This window comes from Gossypium hirsutum, chromosome A12, assembly GCF_007990345.1.
Source record: "Gossypium hirsutum isolate 1008001.06 chromosome A12, Gossypium_hirsutum_v2.1, whole genome shotgun sequence".
Taxonomy (NCBI): Eukaryota; Viridiplantae; Streptophyta; class Magnoliopsida; order Malvales; family Malvaceae; genus Gossypium; species Gossypium hirsutum.
In genome coordinates, this window is record NC_053435.1 from 33,772,752 (window position 1) to 33,783,198 (window position 10,447).

At 39.8% G+C, this 10,447-nt stretch overlaps 1 non-coding gene across 1 annotated transcript; it reads right to left on the minus strand.

Moving 5' to 3' along the window:
- Positions 1 to 3,553: 3,553 nt before the first annotated feature.
- Positions 3,554 to 3,660, minus strand: LOC121212040 (small nucleolar RNA R71). The gene has a single exon (XR_005907251.1). It is a non-coding gene; the product is annotated as a small nucleolar RNA R71 (small nucleolar RNA).
- Positions 3,661 to 10,447: the final 6,787 nt, after the last annotated feature.

Genomic DNA, 10,447 nt, shown 5'->3' on the forward strand with positions numbered 1-10,447 from the left:
GTAAAACTCAGGCTGTGAAGTGGGCCTTATTACTATTTGGTTTTTTTTCGTTTAAAAAAATTGGATCACACTGTTATGGAAAAGGGAAATCATTCTTAGCGGCACACCGAGTCTCCGACGTCGAACCAAGTAAGTATTCTTATTCTTAAGTTTGTTTAAATTGTTATACAGTAGATAGTTAGAGGGCTACTTTAGATGATTTTGTTAGAGTGGAACCAAAGCCCGCAGGAACTTGAAACTGTAGAGGATTTTCGAAAACAATCTTCTCTTTAAATATTTTCATAAAACATCGGTGTAATTATTAAACTAACTACACCTTCATAAAATTTTAATCTAGATAATACACGAATCGATGATGAGTGCTAGAAGAGGTGCAGGGGGCCATGGCCGAGGCAGCAGAAGCTTTAGGGCTGAATCGTCGACATCGGGCCATATGCCCGATGTTGGAGTAGAAAAGACTCCGGCCTCACCTGTGGCTGGGAAGGGACAGTATGATCGGGCCGCGGGAGAAGATGCATTGTCACAGCAATGCTGAGGATTTTGGAAAGGGTCACTAGGCCCAATAATGGCAACAGAAATCGAGGGTCTATTTGAGAACGACTTCGATCGAACGAGGCTGAGATCTTTAAGGGCGCGGCTGGCGTGGCTCCTAATGTGGCGGAATATTGGTTGGAAGGCACTAAAAGGATAATAGAGGGGCAGTGTCATTACTTAGGGAGGAAGCCTACTAGTGGTGGTTGACAGTGAAAGAGGGCACCCAACCGGAGCGGGTCACCTGGAGTTTTTCAAAACTGCATTCTAAGGGAAGTATGCGTGTGCAAGCTATATGGATGCTAGGAGGAAGGAGTTCCTGAACTTGACCCAAGGAAACAAATCGATGGCGAAGTATGAGGCAGAGTTTCTATGCCTTAGTAGGTATGCAAGGGTAATGGTGGCAACAGAGTATGAGCGTTGCGTTAGGTTTGAGGATGGGCTTAGAGATAACCTCAGGGTACTGATAGCTCCACAAAGGGAACGAGTTTTCTAGGAGTTGGTGGAGAAAGCAAAGATAGTAGAGGTGGTAAAGCGCACTGAGCGCCTAAACTGGGAGAAGGAAAGGGGTAAGAATAAGAGGGAGGCTTAGACTCCTGGTGTTGGACAGATGCCTAGGGCTAGGGCCAAAATTAATGGGTCAGATAGAGCAAGGCCCCTTGCTGTTAATCCAGGGGTGCCACTTTGTGCTGATTGTGGGAAAGGTCATGTAGGCGAGTGTTGGAAGAGGACAGGAGCTTGTCTAGTTTGTGGATCTATGGAGCATAGGATCAAGAATTGCCCTAGAATGTCAGCTCAGGTGCCAGTCATGGACCGAGGTGGTGTACAGCCATCGAGGGGTGCTCAGCCACCGCCGAGAGACCGTGATCAGGCCAGGGGTGGAAATGGTTTGGGTCATAGAGCACCAGGTAGAGGTACTGGTCATGCTGGGGCGAGACAGTCAGCTTTGGTCTATGCAGCACGTCGTCAAGAGGATGGAGACGTGATAAACCGTAAATTATACATATTTTTACTCCATGTTTAATTCATTTTATGGATGATTTCTCATTAGAATTGGTGAATTCGATACTCCTAACGCTTTAATTTCATGTTTTATACTTATGAGAGCATAAGGGAGCGAAAGGAACGAGAAACAGGCCAAAAACAGAGAAAATGGGCCAAAGTGCAAAATCAACACGGCCTGGACCCCCTCACACGGGCAGACCACACAGCCGTGTCAATTTGGTAGGCTCGAACATGGCCTGAAGTAATCGAACATGGGTGTATCCTTGCCAAGCCCAAGTTGAGTCCAATTCAAAAAAAGCTAATTTTGAGGGCTTCTAGGCATTCCAGAGCCTATAAATACAACCTAGAAGAGGAGAAAATGGGACACACAGAATAGGAAGTAAGGAATTACTCCAAAGAAGTCGATTGATTCATCTTAGAAGCCGGATTCATTATCAAGACTGAAGATCTCTCATCAATTCCCCTTTAGGAGTTTTAGGTTTTCTTTATGTTTTGTATTCTTTATTTTTCTGAGATGTTTTCTTATTTAGTTATGAACTAAATCCCCTAAATACCTAAGGGGAATGAAACCTAATACGAATCTTGTTATTATTTTCTGAATTGTATGATAAATATTTAACTTGTTCTTAATTATGTGTTCTTAATTCTTATTTTGATATCCTAGGATACTGATTCAAGATAAGCTCTTATTCAGAGAAGGAATAGACCCTAGTTAAGAGTACATTTATCATAATTAAACGGAGTTGATTGCGCGCCTAGACATAGGGTGACAAGATTTTACCGAATTAGGGTGAAACCTAATAAGGGGATCCATAGATCGAGTTAATGCAACCCTAGAATGTTAATTAGAGAAAAGTCTCGGTTAATCAATCTAGGGATTAGACATTATTAGTCTTGAATAGGGATAATAGCATAACTTAGGGATCTCTACGGAACAAGTTGAATGAATAAATAGTCCGATTCAGAGCCAGAATAACAAGTAAAGTCTAGGTGGATTTTTCCTTAGGTCCTTAGGTATTGTCTTAAGTCAATTGATTTTTCCCAAAAGCAATTCCTCGATTCTTTTCTCTATGAGTTCTTAGTTTAGATAATTAGTTAATTAAAACAAAACCCCATTATTCTTAGGCTAGATAATAAAAAAGCAGTCATTACTAGTACTTTTAGTTCCTTTGGGTTCGACAATTCGGTCTTGCTAAAACTATACTACTGTTCGATAGGTACAGTTGCCTATATCGCGATAATAGTTAGTTCAAGAATGAGTAATTATAAATATTTAAAACCTATCATGAAATAATGCAATCAAGTTTTTGGCGCCGTTGCTGGGGAACTAAGATATTAGGAACGCTTACTTTTTATTACTTTAGCCATTTATTTTTCTTACAATTTAATTTAATTTTATTATTATTTATTAACTTACTTATTCCTTTTCTTGGCAGGTTTTCATAGTTTATGACCAGAAGAAACCCGTCGGGACCATTACTTTTTGACGAAGAAATTGATCGCACAGTACGTAGAAACCAAAGAGAAATAAGGCGAAGCTTAAGATACACGGAGAATGAGTAAGAAGACGATGCTCAACCCCCAATTGAAGAGATGGCTAAAAACCAAGGCAATCAGCTACCTCCTGCAATTGCGGTTAATCAAAATCCTACTCCACGCACTATGTATGATTATGCTAAACCCTCTTTAACAGGAACTGAATCGAGCATAGTTAGACTTGCTGTAACTGCAAATTCTTTTGAATTAAAACCTAACACTATTCAAATGATACAGTAATTTGTTCAGTTTGATGGTTTGCAGGATGAGGATCCCAACGCTCATTTAGCCAACTTTTTAAAACTATGCGATACATTTAAAATCAATGGCATTTCTGATGATGCCATTCGTCTTCGGTTCCTTTTCATTAAGGAACAAAGCTAAAAAGTGGTTGAACTTGTTACCACAAGGATCAATTACTACTTGGGAACAAATGACCGAAAAATTTTTCCTAAAATATTTTTTGCTGGCTAAAACGGCTAAATTACGTAATGATATCTCTTCTTTTGTGCAGATGGATTTAAAAACACTCTACGATGCATGGGAGAGATATAAGGACCTTCTGAGAAGGTGCCCTCACCATGGGTTACAGCTTTGGCTCCAAGTACAAACATTTCACAATGGTCTGAATCCTTCGACTCGGCAAATGGTTGACGCAGCAGCGGGTGGAACCATCAATAATAAAACACCGGAAGATGCCTATGAGTTTATAGAGGAGATGTCACTGAATAACTATCAGTGGCAAGTCATGAGGACAAAGCCAACGAAAACAACCGGTGTTTATAACTTCTATTCGGTCACCATGCTCTCTAATCAGGTAGAACTCTTAAATAAAAAGATTGATGGTTTTCTTAATTCTTTACAGGTTCACCCAGTAATGCAGTGTGAAGCAAGTAGCGGTCGAACAAACCATTCGAAATACCAATGTTATGGCCACAACATGGATAACGAGTAATTAAACTACATGGGTAATAACCCTCGACCTCAAAACAATCTATATAGTAACACTTATAATGCAGGTTGGAGGAACCACCCCAATTTCTCGTGGGGCGGTCAAGGAAATCAAAGACCACTACATCCTCCGGGCTACCAACAACCACCCTACCAACAAGAAAAGAAGCCAAATCTTGAAGAGATGCTCTCAAAGTTCATATCAGTGTCAGAAACCAGTTTTCAGAACACCAAGACAGCACTTAAGAATCAATAAGCGTCGATCCAAGGGCTCGAGACTCAGATAGGGCAGCTTTCCTAACTAATCTCTGAACGACCACAAGGTAGTTTGCTAAGTAATACCGAACCTAACCCAAGGGAACAACTCAACGCAATTAATATTCAAGATGACGAAGGAGTCGTTAAGCCTGAACCAAAACCGAGGCACAAAACTATGGTAACCAAAGGTCAAGGTGAGGTAGATTATAATAAAAACAAACCAGTGACTGTCGAATATAAACCTCGTGTGCCATACTCCAACGTGACAAGGAAAGACCGCTGAGATGAACAATTTAGTAAATTCCTTAAACTCTTAAAAAAATTACATATTAACTTACCGTTTATTGAAGCTCTATCGCAGATGCCAAACGCAATGAAATTTTTAAAGGAGCTTTTAGCAAATGAGCAAAAGTTGGACGAGGCGTCGCATCTGGAGCTGAACGCAATTTGCTCGACCATTCTCCAAAATAAACTACCCAACAAACTAAAAGATCCAGGGAGTTTTACGATTCCTTGTTTAATTGGTAATTTAGACGTTAATTATGCATTGGCTGATCTAGGGGCTAGTATCAACGTCATGCCTTACAAAATGTTTAAGCAACTAGGTCTCAGGAAACCCAAACAGACTAGGATAAGCATTCAAGTAGCAGATAAAACTATAAGATTCCCTAGGGGTATTATTGAAGATGTGCTAGTTAAAATCGATAAATTTATATTTCCCGTTGACTTTTTTATTCTAGACATAGAAAAGGATAGCAACACTCCCTTAATACTAGAAAGGCCCTTTTTAGCAACTGCTAAAACTATTATTGATGTTGGCACAGGTGAACTCACACTCCGAGTGGGAGACAAAACAATCACCCTTCATGCTCGCAATTCTGGCAACACATCAGGAATTAAAGGTGATCATTTAACCCATTCTACTAAAACTAACAATACGGTGTAACCTACTTTGCAGAAAATGAGTCTGAAGGAAGCACACGAATCATTCTCAGGAAATAGTAGAGGACCTATTCATAAAGATCGAAAATTACAAATCGAGGAACTTGATGAATGGTAGACACACAAACCAAGAACACCCGACAAATTGAAACTACGCCAAAACGAGCCCAATACCTCTCCAAATCAACTTAAGGTTGGTGATAAGGTCTTATTAAATACCGCAAATCCCCACATTGTCACTACCACACCGAATGAAGAAATCCCTCTTACGGTACTCAGTATTTTTCCATTCAGTACGGTGGATGTGAGTCATCCTAAGTTCGACACTTTTAAGATAAATAACACTCGTTTAAAACCTTATTTTGATGAGATTGATAGCAGGAATGAGGAGAATAAACTCCTCAAACCACTATGATTATTCAAACGGAGATGTAAGTCGAGCTTAGACTATAAATAAGTGCTTCTCAGGAGGCAACCCGAGCACTAACAATATTAATTTCTTTAAATTTTGGTATTTAACTCCTAACTTACTAATAGAAATCTTGAATACAGGTGTTTCCAAAGAGACACGGCCAAGCACACGGGCATGCTTAAGGCTGTGTGAAAACAGGGCAAAAGATTTCTCTAACACGGGCTATGATTAAACGCCATGGCCATGCGATATGGCCGTGATCGAGCCTGCCAAAACAACACGGGCGTGCCACACGCCCGTGTGGACGAACCGTGGGCGAACTTGTTAAAATAGCACAGACGTGCGACACGCCCGTGTCTAACCCCGTGGTCAAACCTGCCAAATTAATAATGGTGTGGGGCTTGCACACACGGAAGTGGGAGAAGCGAACGAAGCTAGACACGGCCGTGCGACACGGGCCTGTACTAAATGTCAGAAGCGCCAAAATTTGAAATTCGCGAATCACACGGGCTGAAACTGGGGAACACGGGCGTGTTCCATGGCCGTGTGCCCCAAAATCTATAAATACCCTGAACTATTCACTTTCTTCCCCATTCAAAAACCCTAACCCTAGCCGCTGCAACTCCACACGGCCCCCTGCCACGCCTGTGCGCCGCCTACAACTCCATTCTCAACGCCCACTTTCTTCCCTTAGCATTTGTTTACTCCTTTTTCTTTTATTTCACTGATTTATTATGCTATTTATCAAATTAATCTATGTTTTTCATGTTATTTTCATATTGATAATCACATAAATTTCATTTATCAAACAAGTTAGCATCTTTCTCATGTTTAAAATCTTACTAATTACATGATTCCTACACTTCATGTAATTAGTTAGAAGTAAATATTCATGGCTAGAATAGTTGAAATAATCATGCATATTGTGTTGACATCTCTTTTCATCCATATAGTATTTTGCATTCCATTCCTTGCCATTTTTACTTATATCACCATGCTCATGCCACATCGAAATGGGTCATTAAACTTATTGTTTTAATTTAGTAATTGTGGCTGAATATATTCATGCATTTTCCTTTTCGAATTTAGTCGCATTCCTTTTATATATTATAAATTGTCCACTCATCAAAAAGATGAATTGATGTTTCCACTTGCAGGTACACAATGTCGTCTTCAAGAGGAAAGAACACTGCCTTACCAGCCTCAAAGAAGAGAAAAGGAGCGTCATCTTCCACGGGTCCAACCGCGAAAATTCGTCACCCTCTCCTGCAATTCCCCCGAGGGCCCCAAGAAGAGCTTTTTCAAATACTTCAGGCCCAACCCTTAATTGCGGGCCGCTACATCGACTGGGCTACCGTAGAACAAGCTCAGATGGCTGACGGGATTCGGGCTCTCCTAACCACTGACCCTTGGGAGTTGTTCTTCGAAATTATCGAGCCGACATACCTTGAGCTCACAATGGAACTCTTCTCAACGTTCCATCTTCAGACCGTAATGACACGGTACGATGATCCCGACACGGTCCAGTTTCGCTTAGGTGGGTTAATCTGCCAGCTAAGCATCCCAGAGTTTGGTGCCCCTAGCACGGCCTTTTACAATCCTAGCCGCTCCAAGGCATCAGTCCTCCCACCATCCCTGAGGTACTTACACACTATTTTAGCTCACACAATTACAGGGAGGCGAGAGAGCACTGGTACGATGTCTACTTCTTATGGTGCATGTCGCAAGGGCACGTCATCGACCTTGCCTATTTCATTGCCCTTGTGATTTAGCACCAGACAAAGCGGCATAGGAAGGGGGTCATCTCCATTGGCTCCTAGGAGACCCGGCTAGCGCGACACTTTGGGCTCCTCAACACCGCGGCCCAAGAATCATCCCTCACCCTCATCGGCCAGATGTCTCCACAAGGCATCTCGAGCATGCTTAGCATGAGGATGATCGAGAGGCGTCGAGGAACCTACCCTCCCCAGTATCGTCTCACCCAATCTACCGAGGAGGAGGCCTACGAGGACATTCTTGATGATGTCCCCCACAACACTAGGGCCTACCGACTCAGCCATCACCACCCTCTCGTCCAGTTCATGCGGCGACTTCATATGCTGACTTCTCTGAGCGCCTCACCCGATTTGAGCAACAGTGTTTTCAATGATTTGACAACATTGGTGCTACTCTACAGCAGATTGGTCAGCACCTCCACATCTCATTGGCAGTCCCACCTCGCGAACCATCTAGCGATAAAGATGTTTAGAAATATTTATTTCTTATTTTATGTTTTTAATTTTTATTGAAACTACTTTTTATTTTTATTAGATTTTAGAAATTTTATTTTTAATTATTAAATTCGATTATTTCTTTTTGAGTAATTATTCTTCCTAATATCCCCTAAAAAGTTCCTGATTTTATCATAATCACATAGAGCTCTTAAGCTCATCGTCACATAGGAACTAAAACTCCACCAGGAAAGGTTCTCCACGACTGCCATGTCCTGATCGACCACGACCATAGTTACCACTAGATATAATATTCTTTTAGCGCAGGACTTATGGCCTAATGAACCTCTACAACCACCAGAGTATCCTCATCCACTCTCGAACCGATTCCTCTCCAGAACTCCAGTTCGAAGACTTCATCATACAGGAAGTTTCACTTCTCTCCCTATCTTATTTTTATACTCTAATATCTATCTTTGTACATTGAGCGCAATGTACATCTTAAGTGTGGGAGGGTATTTATTTCATTATTAGAAAAATCCATGAATAATCACCTTGTTCTCTTGAAAAGCTTTCATATCATATTTAGGATAAATTTTAATTGATTTATGATTTTGATTGATATATCTTGAATTAAAACATAGGCATTTATGCATTGATTGTTTAAATTTTAAGACATTAGAGTATCAAGCATGATAAGTTGTTTCCCCAAGTCTAGGTATTACTTTGAATTGGAATTCACGAGTCTAAACATCAAAAAGCCATAATTTTTTGTGAGATTTTTTAGCCTTTTGAGCATCTATTAATTCTTTCATGCTCACTTTTATTATTGCTTTGAGTGCGTCAGTATTGAACTGTTATTCTAGAACTTGCTTGATTATGCATGTCGAGACCACACCATTTGATTTGATATATCAAAATGATTAAGGCACTTAGGATTAACCCACTCATGCCATGAAAAGCCTACCTCCATGATTAACCCCTAGTAAACCCCCTTGAGCCTAACAAGTCATTTCTTGTATTACCCTTAATATTAACCTTTAACCTATCATTGTTGAAATCCCCTAATTTAATCCTTATTTTTTTCGAGATTTGAGTTGAAGAAATTGCTTAGTTACTCTTGTTTGTAATAAGTTAGTCTATGAATATTTAACTTATTCTAAAAATAAAAAACTATGTATATATATTAGTAATTCCATATTCTGAGAAGAAGCTCTGTTGTACACAAGTGAAGATTAACTCTTTTTCTAGTTAGGCAATTTTTCAATTCAATCTCGATTCTAACCCTTTCTTTTAGCTTGTGACCACACCCCCCTAACCAAGCCTCACTACAACCTTCTAAAGACCTTTTGATTGATGAATCATCTTAAATTATAGTGGAGGAGATTTGATTTTCAAGCAAGCCTGTGGTAATGACTTTTCATTATTGACTATTGAGTGCTTCATTTATTGTCCTTAAACACCTCGAGTGATTTGAGTGAATCTTTAGTGAGGATGTGAAACTTTGTGATATTCTGAATCAAAGGTAATTACTTAGATGCGGAGAGACACCTATGTTTGCATGATTAAATACTCAACTTGGAATGTTTGAAACTTTTATGTTCTTTTAGTTGAATTCTCAATGTATGATTACCTATGGATTATTTTGAGATATTATCGATAAGAATTATAAGTTGAGGAGCATTTATTTTGATTATGAGTTGAGGATTTTACTTGAGGACAAGCAAATGCTTAAGTGTGGGGGTATTTGATAAACCATAAATTATACATATTTTTACCCCATGTTTAATTCATTTTATGGATGATTTCTCATTAGAATTGGTGAATTCGATGCTCTTAATGCTTTAATTTCATGTTTAATACTTGGGAGAGCATAGGAGAGAGAAAAGAACGAGAAACAGGCCAAAAATGGAGAAAATGGGCCAAAGTACAAAATCAACACGGCCTGGACCGCCTCACACGGGTAGACCACATGGCCGTGTCAATTTGGCAGGCTCGAACATGGCCTGAAGTAATCGAACACGAGCATGTGCCACGGCCGTGTCCCTGCCAAGCCCAAGTTGAGTCCAATTCGAAAAGTCTAATTTTGAGGGCTTCTAGGCATTCCAAAGCCTATAAATACACCCTAGAAGAGGAGAAAAGATGACACACAGAATAGGGAGTAAGGAATTACTCAAAGAAAGCCGATTGATTCATCTCAGAAGCTAGATTCATCATCAAGACTGAAGATCTCTCCTTAATTCCCCTTTAGAAGTTTTGGGTTTTCTTTATGTTTTGTATTCTTTATTTTTCTAAGATGTTTTCTTATTTAGCTATGAACTAAATCCCCTAAATAACTAAGGGAAATGAAACCTAAGATGAATCTTATTATTATTTTTTGAATTGTATGATAAATATTTAACTTGTTCTTAATTCTTGTTTTGATATCCCAGGATACTAATTCAAGATAAGATCTTATTCACAGGAGGAATAGACCGTGGCTAAGAGTACATTTATCATAAATAAGCGGAGTTGATTGCGTGCCTAGACATAGGGTGACAAGATTTTGCCGGATTAGGGTGAAACCTAATAAGGCGATCCATAGATCGAGTTAATGCAACCC